At 36.5% G+C, this 14059-nt stretch overlaps 1 long non-coding RNA gene across 1 annotated transcript; it reads right to left on the reverse strand.

Moving 5' to 3' along the window:
• Nucleotides 1–2341: 2341 nt before the first annotated feature.
• On the reverse strand, nt 2342–6076 carry LOC130459824 (uncharacterized). The gene is made up of 5 exons (XR_008919470.1): nt 4601–6076; nt 4436–4502; nt 4239–4347; nt 3537–3601; nt 2342–2563 (listed from the first exon to the last, which is right to left on the reverse strand). It is a non-coding gene; the product is annotated as an uncharacterized lncRNA (long non-coding RNA).
• Nucleotides 6077–14059: the final 7983 nt, after the last annotated feature.

Raw genomic sequence — 14059 nt, forward strand, 5'->3', positions numbered from 1 at the left:
ACGGTGGCTTAACCTTAGAAAGTCTTTCAAACATTTCCCCTGCAGAATCGGGGCGCTCAGTTCTCTCCTGGGTTATCTTTTCCGCCAAGAGGCGAATCGCAACAGCTAGATCATTGTTGTTGGCCATTCTAGAACGCGACCTGCAATTAGTATACTCTACTTTAGGTTTGAAACATCACTTATACGTTATCCCATACAATTTAATACTTGAATTGACCATAAAGATCGCCTCAACCAACAATGTTCACATTAATACACATCATTTACGAAGGCACGACAATCGTTTACGAAGGTGCAACGATCGTCTACAAGATGCAATAATCATTGAAAAATAATCATCCTCAATAATTCACGAAAGACGTTTACACACTGCACATAAGGCATAACATTTTGAATCATATTGGTCATGAGGGTCTAGATTGGCCCTCACTTCCTTTATGTACTCAAATCATTTAATATTTTTGTGGCAATTAAATTGATCCACAATTCACACTGAGTATGCAACCAATAGGAAGATTAATCCACGACGTACTACCTAGAGGTTGGGGTATTATGGAATCCTCAAAATAGAATAAAGAACAATTCCTTGAAAACTTTAACTTTTATTGCTAACTCCATAGAGGTTTATTACATCCTTGAAAATAATAAAGAATATTTCAAACTTCAATAAACTTAAACCTTAAACAGTTGTAGCTTTGCTACTTATTCTTTAAAACATAAAAGAGCTAATTAACTATTTATGACTTCAAAATATTTGTGGCCTCTTGCCTATCCATTGCTCCTGAAACTTTCGGAGTGAAATTTAGATCTCAAGATTATCGAACTCTTCTTCAGGGTCTTCATCGGAGTCTTCCTCAGGGTTTGCATCTTCACCCATGTCTTCATCTTGATTAGGCTCACTTTCCATCTCCTGTTCACTTTCGAGCTCTGCATCCGAATCACTAGAGATCTCAATGGTTGGCTCATGAGCCGCTGGGTTAGGATTCTCTGCCTCAACACCTACATTCTCATTCTCCACAGCTACATCATTTTCCTCTAGGTCATTATTTACACTTATTCCCATAGGTTCTTCTGTAACTGAATCCCCAACATGACTCCCTACGATTTTACCGTCTCTAAACCCACTTTCTGCCGCTTCAATAATGGTGGTCAGAATTTCTGAATCATATTTCCATCTACCATCCCAAGTTCCATACTTAGCCAAGTTTGGAGTTCCATTATCAGAATGCATGTCTTTAAACTTTTCCTTGAGTTCTAGGTATGGAAATTTGTTAGGTAAGCAATTAATGATAGTGGCTGCTATGATATCCTTTCTCATTAAGATAGGTTGCCCTTGAACTTTAGCATAATATTCACATCCAAACACAATTCTCTTCACGTAAATATCAGGGGTTTCTATATCAAGTTTCTCGAAGGATCCTATGTTGGTATACTTGAAAAGAAACATTTTATTCCTGAAATAAACAATTCAAGGTCTCACTAACGATTTTCCAGCCAAAACATAAACAAGGTTCAATAATCAATAAGTTTGGTGGAATCAAACAATTCTTTATGCACATGTAAATGTAACACTTAAACAATTAGCACATGCACATACATAACAATCAATTTCTTATCATTGACTAGCTACTAATGCACATATAATTCTATCTTATATGCCCTTCTTATACTACCCATCTCTCATAAACTAAAGCATTAGAATCATTTATATAACGAAACAAAAGAACGAAAATATAATACAATTATAACATAGAATAATAACATAAATAAAAATATAAAATAAATAAAGTGAAATAAGTTAAGAAAATGCGTAGCGAATAAATTCGAGAATAAAGTTATTAATTCGAAAAGATTTATATTTCCTAATTAACGAATTCTAACTCTTGAAACAACTTAAAAAAAATTGAACCTTTTTTTTTTTTTTTCTAAAAAAAAAAAATGTACTCATTATTTTTTTGAATAATAAATAATAAGAAAAATAAAAATGTCGAAAGTATCACTTTAACTTGAATAATAATTTGATTTCGAACTTAAATAAGGAGTATTATATGCTTTCAAACAAGATAAAAGGAAATCGGCCCCCCAAAAAAAAGTACTAATTTTTTTATCACTATAATACGTAGAATCTCGATTTTTAAGAAATATATTTTAAATAACTAGATAGTTAGGCGCCTAAAAATTTATTAAAATAAAACCTTAGCTTCTAGATACCACTTTGTAACACCCCGACAATTCTCTCTTTTCTAAAATAATCTTTTAATATAAAACGTAGAGAATTATCAAGGCATTATCGCCCGTGTGAAAACGTAACGGCTTATTCAGAATTTTGCAGCGGAAAACATAAAACTAACTTTAGGTTTATAAATAATCGATTACAGGTTTAGTCCCAAAAATCATCCAACGAAAATAAGGAAATATAAATAGTACGACAAGTTTAAAGTCCCAATTAACAAACCCAAGTCAACTTAGTAAATCAAAACTAAATACAAGCTCTCTATTCCCGATCCCAATGATGCAACATCTTCAAACCTGCAGATGGACAATGCTTATTGATCCTTAGAGACTGCTCACCAAAGATTGGGTCATCACAGGATCAATAAGGCATAGCCATGATCAACATGCACAAGCAAAAGCACGTAATTAGCAAAGCTGAGTACTACATACTAAATCAATAATAATCCTAACATGATTCTATTAAACGAACAATCCTAACATGGTACTAAATAAAACATAAGCAAGGATAATCAAGATATATTGACTTGAAGACTATATTTGACTGAACTAGACCTTTGTATCATTAACATTATTTTAATTGAAATAGTCAATGGACTGAGTTGTCTACTAGAAACTTCTTCTTCTTCACTAAGGAAGACGAGGTACGGGCGCGACTCCGTAAACCCCAATGACCTGCGATATCGAGGGACTTTTAAATAAAAATAGAAATAGAACCGGTGATCAATCCGGCCCCAGAAAAAGCCATAGGCTACCCATGACCCCAACTCCTGATTGTCCGTCACTTTAGACGTGCACAGTCTAAAGCTATTGCTACTCATTTTAACTTTACATGACTTAACTTTTAATACTTGGTTATGACTCATCAAACATAAATATTATATTCAACAAGTAAACACAACTTCTTTTATCTTTGAATTAAACCAGTGATCACAACGTTCAACCAAGAGCCAATTCCAACTATTTTAATCCTTCCTTTATCCATATTTAAAAACCTTTATTAGGTATAAGGTTCAACTACCAAACAAGGTCCTCGGCCCTTATAAAGTAGTGAAAAACTAAAGAGGAACAACGATCAATAAAGATCTAAACCAATATTAAATAATATAAAGTTCCACAAAACCAACATGCTTGCATCAATATTCCATGCTAACATGATTAAATTCTTATAAATAAAGTTCTATATATGCTCAACGCATTAATTCAACGACATTGAACATGAAATTCCAACATAAACAAGTTCATAAATATATTCATCATATTCTCAATACAACACACATCCAAGCACACAGGTATGTACGTACCTTGTGTAAACAAACTGATAGGCCACTTTAACGAATTCAAAAGTCGCCCACAAAGAATTCTCCGCCTAAAAACAACCAATAAAATTCCCCAATCAATTTCTAATAATTTACAGCAACACTGACGTACTCTAAAAACATCCTAAACATATTTAGAACGTTCCCCAATGACAACACTTAGCTACTAAGCCTCCTAACATAGTGATTACTACACTAATGATCACCAATTATCATAAACTCCAATAAAGCATCTCTTTTTAAAATTCCAGCAATATAAAATAGTTTAAACTTCGCCAAACCATAATTAATATGCTTAAAATCATAAAAACGATAACCTTAATAATTCATAAACATCGTACCATGATTTTAAAACTATTAAAACCTTAAAAATTCATGCTTTAATAATTAAAATTCATTATTTCAATGCAATCGCATAATCTGAAAATTAGATTTATTATTTAAACATAATATATAATCTAAAAATATAATTTAATCATAATAACTTATAATTTAAATCCAATAAACATGAATTAAATCACTAAACTAATTTAAACCCTAACTTATATATTAATCAACCAAAACTGAAAATAATTAACTTATAATTTCAATACCAAATCTGAAAATTATAATTTAATTCAAGAAGCATAAGCAAAAATCAATAAACTTAATTAAAACATTTAAATAACTTAGGGTTTAAGAAATAACCAAAAGGAGAGGAGAGAAGTAGGTAGGGCGGCGGCGTACGGCGCGGCAGCGACGGACTGTCAGCCGACGAAGGTGGTGCTGTGCGGGTGGCGAGGACGACTCGCGGAGGCTGTGCGAAACAGAGGTAGGAGTGAGGGGAGCAAGCACAAAAAAAGAGAAGAGGGGGAACGAAAGAGAGAAGGGAGAAGAAGAACTACCGTGCTGGACGGCGAGCCTGCGGTAAGGTGGACGGCGGCGACAAGACTCGGGCTGTGGCTGTGGTTGCTGGTCGAACAAACAACAACCATTAAGGGCGTGCAAGAACGAAACCAAAGGAGAGAAAAAAAAAGAGAAGAACGAAGGAGCTAGAGGGAAGAAATTACCGGCGGCAAGGGCGGATGGTCGCTGGTGGGTGGTGGCGGCGGCTGTGAACAGCGGCGGTAAGGAGGAGCAGCAGTGAGGGAGAATTGAGGGAGGAGGTTTGGTATTTCACGTGAAATAGAAGGGTTTTGGTTGCTTTGGATTTTTACGTGAATTGTATGTGGGTTTGAGAGGAGTGAAACTTGTGAGTCTATTTTGGGTTTATCTATTTGGGCTTTTCCAAAATTGGGCTAGGATTAGGATTTGGGTTTGAGTGTATGAATCAAAAACCGATTCGGATTGTTTTCTGAATTCGAATTATTTTCAAAGTAAAATTCAAAACTATTTTGATTTCATAAATCGTTAAATATTTAGAACGTAATTAAAATAAAATAAATATACGTTAATTATATATTTATTACTAAAATTCATAAATTCTTATTTAAATATAAATAATATACGTTAAAATATATTAATAAAATTTATAAATTTACGGGGGATTATACCGATCGGGCGGAATTTGGCCCGATCGGGCCGACTGTCGAGCACTTCGCCCGATCGGGCGAAGCGTCGCCCGATCGGGCGACGCCAACCCCTTCTGCTTTTTCGCGAGATTTAATTCCGGTTTTTGGCTTGTATTTTGGGTAAACTATAAATACTAGCCCTTTTATTTTTAATGGGGACTTTATTTTCTAGTATCAAACACTTAGTTTATTTTCCTAAGCTTAGTTTTCTCTCTAAATTGTCTCAAACACTTAGTTTTATTTCCAATCAAAAGTTCAAACTTTATTATTCCATTGTTCTTCAATTAGGTATTGTTCTTTATTTCATTCATTTCTTTTGCTTTAATTATGTTTTCAATTATGCTAATTGCTTTGTTTATTATCAACATGCTTGAGTAGTTTAATTTCTAAGGTTTGGGGATCCATGAATTAATATGATGGGATATTGAATAAGTGTGATTGTTGGCATTGTGATTAATTCTTATTGATTGGTTTATTCCACTATTCAATTAGATTTGCGCAGGTTAATTGCGTAGTTATGCAATATCAAGTTAAGATTCGAGAGATGCAATTTGATGTTTAGGCTTGTGTCAATAGGTAGAATTGGGATTAATAAGTAGCGAGAGCTCATTAATTCTAAGTCTATGACTAGTATCGATTCGAGAGAGCATGCTAGTCTAATTAATTACCTTGTTGATTATCGTGATTGTTCATCGTCCTGGATTGTTAATTGCTGGTGAACCTATGCCCTAGGTTTCCTTAATATATTGATTCATACTTATTTAATTATCGTTCGTAGTCTTAGTTTACAAACAATCAACCAAATCTTGTTCCCAATAGTTTAGTTTAATTAATTAATAGTAGAAAGAACGCCTGTCTCCCTGTGGATTCGATCCTGACTTCCCTTTCTACCTAGCTAGTGGACCTTAGGTTATTTTTGATTAGGTGATACGACTTTAGCCTGTCAAATAGGCATACAGTTCATTTGATCTCACTGAATTATTAACTTGTATAATTAATACTGAACCGCATTTATTAGACTTAGCATTAAATGCATACTTGGACCAAGGGCATTATTTCCTTCAGTCTCCCACTTGTCCTTAGGGACAAGTGTGCATTTCCTAATTCCTTTGTCGCTCGATGCTTGCTCTTGAACATAAGGTAAGAGTTGTCATCCTTATTATGTCCAGAGGTGTTTCTCGATTTCAGAGTTCAACTGATCAAATAAATAGATAATCATAGCCTATGATTCATCCGAGCACGGCCATGCATTTTACAGTTTCTAGCTCTCCGAGTGGCCTTGTACAACTTTTCAGCATCTCATCCCGATTTATGAAAGGACAATCTCAATCTTGCAATCTTGAGATTAGACTTCGTTTGATAGGTGATTACCTGAGCGTTGCCTTTATAGCCTCCTTTTACGGTGCGACGGTTGATAACGTCAAAGTAAGCAGTTCTCAAACAAGTAATCTCAAATCACTCAGGTATTGAGGATTAGTGTCTAATAATTTTAATGAAATTTACTTATGCCAGATTTTCATCTCTTACAGTAAAGTTTCATAGGTCTGTCTGATACTAGTCTTCCCAAAGTAAGTATCTATGCAAATGATTGCGACATTGCCATGTCCACATAGTTCAAGAAACAGAACTACTAGTCATCTTGCATTCTAGTCGTCTAGCGTTTTCTATGCGTCCATCTTTATAGAAAACTCCGACCAGGGACCATTTTCAACTTTTGACATTCAAGTTCACTTGATAGACATTTCTTAGTCACAGGACTGGTCCTGACAGTCTATCTTGAATATATCGTCAAATTGAAGGGACTCATCATTTAATAAACCACAAATTAAATGGAAAAATGAATTCTATTCATTTAATGTGAATGGTTAACCAATAACGTTTTACAAAGTATTAAACTCTAAAAATTTAAAACATTAAATAAGGACATCAAAGTCATTCTCCAACATGCTTGATTCCCATAGCTGCAGTGTGCGAGTTGTGCTTCGCCTGCGGCAGAGGTTTAGTCAATGGATCTGAGATGTTGTCATCAGTTCCAATCTTGCTTATCTCGACTTCTTTTCTTTCAACGAACTCTCGTAGAAGGTGAAATCTACGAAGTACATGCTTGACTCTTTGGTGGTGTCTAGGCTCCTTTGCCTGTGCAATAGCTCCGTTATTATCACAATATAGAGCTATTGGTCCTTTAATGGAGGGGACTACACCAAGTTCACCTATGAACTTCCTTAGCCATATAGCTTCCTTTGCTGCTTCATGTGCAGCAATGTACTCCGCTTCAGTTGTAGAATCCGCAATGGTGCTTTGCTTAGCACTTTTCCAGCTTACTGCACCTCCGTTGAGGCAGAAGACAAACCCAGACTGTGATCTGAAATCATCTTTGTCGGTTTGGAAACTTGCGTCCGTATAGCCTTTAACAATTAATTCATCATCTCCACCATAGACTAGGAAATCATCTTTGTGCCTTTTCAGGTACTTCAAAATATTCTTCGCAGCAGTCCAATGTGCCTCTCCTGGATCTGACTAGTATCTGCTCGTAGCACTGAGTGCGTACGCAACATCCGGGCGTGTACATATCATAGCATACATTATTGAACCAATTAATGATGCATATGGAATCCCATTCATTCGCCTACGCTCATCCAGTGTTTTTGGGCACTGAGTCTTGCTTAGAGTCATTCCATGAGACATGGGTAGGTAGCCTCTCTTGGAGTCTGCCATATTTAACCTTTCAAGCACCTTATTGATATAAGTGCTTGACTGAGTCCAATCATCTTTTTAGATCTATCTCTGTAAATCTTGATGCCCAATATGTACTGTGCTTCTCCTAGATCCTTCATCGAAAAACATTTCCCAAGCCAAATCTTGACAGAGTTCGACATAGGAATGTCATTTCCGATAAGTAATATGTCGTCGACATATAATACTAGAAAAGCAATTTTTCTCCCACTGACCTTCTTGTATACACAAGATTCGTCTGCGTTCTTGATGAAACCAAAGTCACTGACTGCTTCATCAAAACGTATATTCCAGCTCCTTGATGCTTGCTTCAATCCGTAGATTTATTTCTTAAGCTTGCATACCTTTTTAGCATTCTTTGGATCCTCAAAACCCTCAGGTTGTGTCATAAACACAGTTTTTGTTAAAACGCCGTTTTAGAAAGCGGTTTTGACATCCATCTGCCATATTTCGTAATCGTAATATGCAGCGATTGCTAACATTATCCGAATAGACTTTAGCATTGCAACTGGTGAAAAGGTTTCATCGTAATCCACACCGTGGACTTGCCTGTAACCTTTTGCAACCAATCTAGCTTTGAAAACTTCAAGTTTCCCATCCTTGTCCTTTTTCAGTTTGAAAACCCATTTGCTTCCTATGGCTTGGTAGCCATCTGGTAAATCGACCAAATCCCAAACTTGGTTTTCAGACATGGAGTCTATTTTAGATTGCATGGCCTCTTGCCATTGCTTGGAGCTAAGGCTCGTCATAGCTTGTTTGTAAGTCGCAGGTTCATCACTTTCAAGTAATAGAACGTCATAGCTCTCGTTCGTCAAAATACCTAAGTACCTCTCCGGTTGAGATCTATATCTCTGCGATCTACGTGGGGTTACATTTCTAGATGGTCCATGATTCTCACCTATCTCTTTTGCCACGACATAAAAGGACTCCTTACTTATATCGTTGAGTTTCACCAAAACTAACATTTACTCACAATTATTTGTGTACCTTACCCCTTTAGGATCAATAAGTAACACCTCGCTTAGGCGGAAAACTATTACTAAGATTTATGTAAAGGTTTATCCAAGTAAGTGTTATTTTGGCATGGCACCTTTTAGCTCAATTTTAAAGTTTGGAACTTAAGGCTCTTACTATGTTGGTTAGATTTTAAGTGAACTAAAATCCTTAATCATGCAACATAATCAAGCCATAATCTCATGCATAATTAAGACATATTTTAAGCAATAAATAACTTAAAGCATGCATAAGATATTAATGTGATCTAGTATGGCGCGACTTCATCTTGAAGCTTCAACTTCAAACTCCGTCTTGAAAATGGATTGGAAACTCAGTCTTGAATTTCACCATGGGAGGCGCCATTTTCTTCAAATAGGATAAGCTATAATTTAAACTAATTACAACTATATGATGGTACGCACACCATATTTAAATTAAAAACTTTGGTGCATTAGACCAATTTTACATTCAAATTAATGATACGCAGACCATATTTTCTATCCTATTTGGGCCATAGTAGTCACTTTCAATAACCTGCAAAACAGTACATAATACAATATATACCATTCACCCATTCATTTATCAATGAATGGCCCACATAGCTGGTTAGTAGAACATATTATGCATCACATAAATATTTGCAGCAATTAATCAAGGCTTCCAATAATCTACCAATTATTCAATCCTTATTAATTCTAATCAAGTTGTTTTAACCTTAAAGGATTGTAGACCTAATCAAGAGTTTATGACTAAATGCTCCCACTTAAACCAATAAATTTACATGCTTTACTAATTTCAAACATAAAATTGTATTTCCTAGTCTAACCGGAAACATACAAATTTAATTAAAATTTAAAGCTCATATAAATGATTAATTGAATCCTTTAATTTATTTTCAGTTTATTAAATTAATAAATTTAAATTTATTCAAGGTTTTAATTTTAGTAAAATAATTAGTATAAATAAAATTATAATAATTAGATTATTCAAAATTAAATTCCAAGAAAAAATTAAATTACGAATTTTAAAATTAATTAAAATCGTTTTCGAACTGAAAATTTAAAATTAAATTCAAAACGCATAAATCGGATCAAGACGAGGCCATGGGCTTGCGCCCATGCCCCGTCGAGTGCACGAGGCAGCAGCGCCCCTCAACAGCCACGCCTAGACGCAGCAAGCCGAGCCACGCCTAGGCGCAGCAGCAGCTCGCTCGCTGTGGCGCAGCAGCGATCGCTGGGAGAGGCATCGCTCGCTGTGAGCGACCCATCGCGCGCTGGGCGAGGCAGCGCTCGCTGTGGCGCAACATCCCTCGCTGCCCACGCGCGCCTTCCTGCTCGCGCTTGTGCCTTGCCCCATCGCCCATGCTCGCAGCACACACGCCCAGGCAGCCCACTGCCTTGCGCGCATGCCACGCTCATTGCTCGCTGCATTCGTACCGCATGGGCGACGAGCTCCCTTGCTCGTCTTCGCATGCCCGCACTATACAACACCCCTTAAGGGTAACATGTAGCGTCCATTGCTTTGTGCGTGCAAAATTCATGAGCGAATTATATAAAAATTTAAACTTTTTAATTCAAATTTATAGACAAATTAATAAATCATATTAATTTCATAAATTTAGGGCGAAAATCGAAAATTTATTATTCAATTAATTTCCGATTATCATGGATTCAAATCTAGGTCATAAAAATTTAAAATTTATCAAATTTTACAACTTTTATGGTGGTTTTAATCATGGATACCTAATTAAATTGTCAATTAATTATGAAAATCAAATTAAATTCTAAATTATTCGAATTTCAACAAATAAATTACAATTACAAATTAGGTTGTATAATTAACAAGCTTAGGCATATAAATTTGTTAAACATATACAGTAGGTCAATCAAAAATTCAAGATTTACAAACAAGAATCGCAAATATTTAATTTAACATCTTACAAATTACAAATTTTGCTTTCGAAAAACTAAAACCTCCGAAAAGTCATAGTTAGGCTTCGAATTTGGGAATTCTAGGTTCGGCATCAAATCTTTGATTTTAGTCAAAATTTTAAAACGCCGTTTACATGCGAAATTCACTATAAAAGTATACGATTCCGACCATTATTGATTAAACTGCCGAAAATTCTGCGAACATATAATTAAATAATCGCACGAATTTGCAATTAATTACCAAAAATTGAAAATTTCGAATTAATCACCCCTTTAATTCATTGGAAATTTATAAAATTTAACCATGTTAACTAATTATTATGGAATTAATTAGAGGCTCGTGATACCACTGTAAGGTTATGATACATATAAATGAATATAAATCATGCGGAAAAACCATAAAGCCAAGAATCCAAATTAATTGCCACATAACAATTAACATAATTTAGGACACATACACTTTGTAGCGTGCCCTCCCTAGCTTCCCCCAAACCGAACAAGAACAAGCCTAGGACTCCAAATGTCGTCCCTCCTGTTAGATTATGATACATATGACAAAACATAAATCATGCGGAAAAACCATAAAGCCAGGAAACATATTATTTACACATAATCATTTAGCATAGTTTAGACGCATAGACTTTGTTGCGTGCCCTCCCTAGCTGCGCCCGAACCGAACAAGAACAAGTCTTTAGGACTCCAAGTGTCGTCCCTCCGTAGATAGTCCACAGCACGTCCGGATCCGCCTTAAGCTTGACCAACTAGAATCGCCCTTAAGGTAGTATAGATTTCGGCTAAATAGGGGCAGACTGATTTTTCTTGAAAATCTTACCTTTGAATACTTCAATTGTTTCCATAAATTATGACCCTAGGCACCTATTTATAGAGATATGGAAAAGGAATTATAATCCTACTAGGATGTGGATTTATTAATTAGAATCCAACTTGAACTCTAAATAATAAATTTAATCTATTAGGATTAGGATTTAATCAATACACGAATTCCGATAGGATTAGGATTCGTTACGAACACGAGCGTCGTATGGCCACGAGCATCGCACCACCCGCGCAGGCCTTGCGGCCCACACGAGCAATCGCTGTTCGCAGCCCAACAAAACGCTCAGCGCGCGCGCGCCAAGGCCTTGCTGGGCCTGGCCTTGCGCTGGGCCTGGCAAGGCTGTGGCAGCTCCGAGTTGGGCGCTCGGCTTGCTGGGCGCGGGCCTGGCTTCATGCTGGGCCTTCGTCTAGCAAGCCTCGTCCGATGCTAATTCGTACGATGCGCTTCCGATTAAATTCCCGGTTCCGAAATTCTTTTCCGATACGAACAATATTTAATATTTCCGATTTCGGAATTAATTTCCGTTTCGAACAAATATTTAATATTTCCGTTTCCGGAATTATTTTCCGATTCCGATAACATTTCCGATTCTGACAATATTTTCGTTTCTGGCAATATTTCCGATTCCGGCAATATTTCCATTTCCGATAATATTTTCCGATACGTACCATGTTTCCGTTTCCGGCAACATCTACGACTTGGATAATATTTATATTTCCGATACGATCCATATTTTCGTTTCCGGCAATATCATCGTTTCCGGAGTATTCATTTCTTGCTTGTGACGATCTCAGCTCCCACTGAAACCAAGATCCGTCGATTCCGAATATCCATAGATGGAGTATTTAATGCCATTAAATACTTGATCCGTTTACGTACTATTTGTGTGACCCTGCGGGTTCAGTTAAGAGTAAGCTGTGGATTAATATCATTAATTCCACTTGAACTGAAGCGGCCTCTAGCTAGGCATTCAGCTCACTTGATCTCACTGAATTATTAACTTGTTAATTAATATTGAACCGCATTTATTAGACTTAATATTATATGCATACTTGGACCAAGGGCATTATTTCCTTCAGTCTCCCACTTGTCCTTAGGGACAAGTGTGCATTTCCTAATTCCTTTGTCACTCGATGCTTGCTCATGAACATAAGGTAAGAGTTGTCATCCTTATTATGTCCAGAGGTGTTTCTCGGTTTCAGAGTTCAACTGATCAAATAAACAGATAATCATAGCCTATGATTCATCCGAACACGGCCATGCATTTCACAGTTTCTAGCTCTCCGAGTGGCCTTGTACAACTTTTAAGCATCTCATCCCGATTTATGGGAGGACAATCCCAATCTTGTGATCTTGAGATTAGACTTCGTTTGATAGGTGATTACCTGAGTGTTGCCTTTATAGCCTCCTTTTACGGTGCGACGGTTGGTCAACGTCAAAGCAACCAATTCTCAAACAAGTAATCTCAAATCACTCAGGTATTGAGGATTTAGTGTCTAATAATTTTAATGAAATTTACTTATGACAGATTTTCATCTCTTACAGTAAAGTTTCATAGGTCTGTTCGATACTAGTCTTCCCAAAGTAAGCATCTATGCAAATGATTACGACATTGCCATGTCCACATAGTTCAAGAAACAGAACTACTAGTCATCTTGCATTCCAGTCGTCTAACGTTTTCTATGCGTCCAATTTTATAGAAAACTCCGACCAGGGACCATTTTCAACTTTTGACATTCAAGTTCACTTGATAGACATTTCTTAGTCAAAGGACTGGTCCTGACAGTCTATCTTGAATATATCGTCAAATTGAAGGGACTCGTCATTTAATAAACCACAAATTAAATGGAAAAATGAATTCTATTCATTTATTGTGAATGATTAACCAATAATGTTTTACAAAGAATTAAACTTTAAAAACTTAAAACATTAAATAAGGACATCAAAGCCATTCTCCAATATGCTTGAGTCCCAGAGCAGCAGTGTGCGAGTTGTGCTTCGCCTGCGGCAGAGGTTTAGTCAATGGATCTGATATGTTGTCATCAGTTCCAATCTTGCTTATCTCGACTTCTTTTCTTTCAACGAACTCTCGTAGAAGGTGAAATCTACGAAGTACATGCTTGACTCTTCGATGGTGTCTAGGCTCCTTTGCCTGTGCAATAGCTCCGTTATTATCAAAATACAGGGCTATTGGTCCTTTAATGGAGGGGACTACACCAAGTTCACCTATGAACTTCCTTAGCCATATAGCTTCCTTTGCTGCTTCATGTGCAGCAATGTACTCCGCTTCAGTTGCAGAATCCGCAATGGTGCTTTGCTTAGCACTTTTCCAGCTTACTGCACCTCCGTTGAGGCAGAAGACAAACCCAGACTGTGATCTGAAATCATCTTTGTCGGTTTGGAAACTTGCGTCCGTATAGCCTTTAACAATTAATTCATCATCTCCACCATAGACCAGGA

The sequence above is a fragment of the Spinacia oleracea genome, chromosome 4 (genome assembly GCF_020520425.1).
Source record: "Spinacia oleracea cultivar Varoflay chromosome 4, BTI_SOV_V1, whole genome shotgun sequence".
Lineage (NCBI taxonomy): Eukaryota > Viridiplantae > Streptophyta > Magnoliopsida > Caryophyllales > Amaranthaceae > Spinacia > Spinacia oleracea.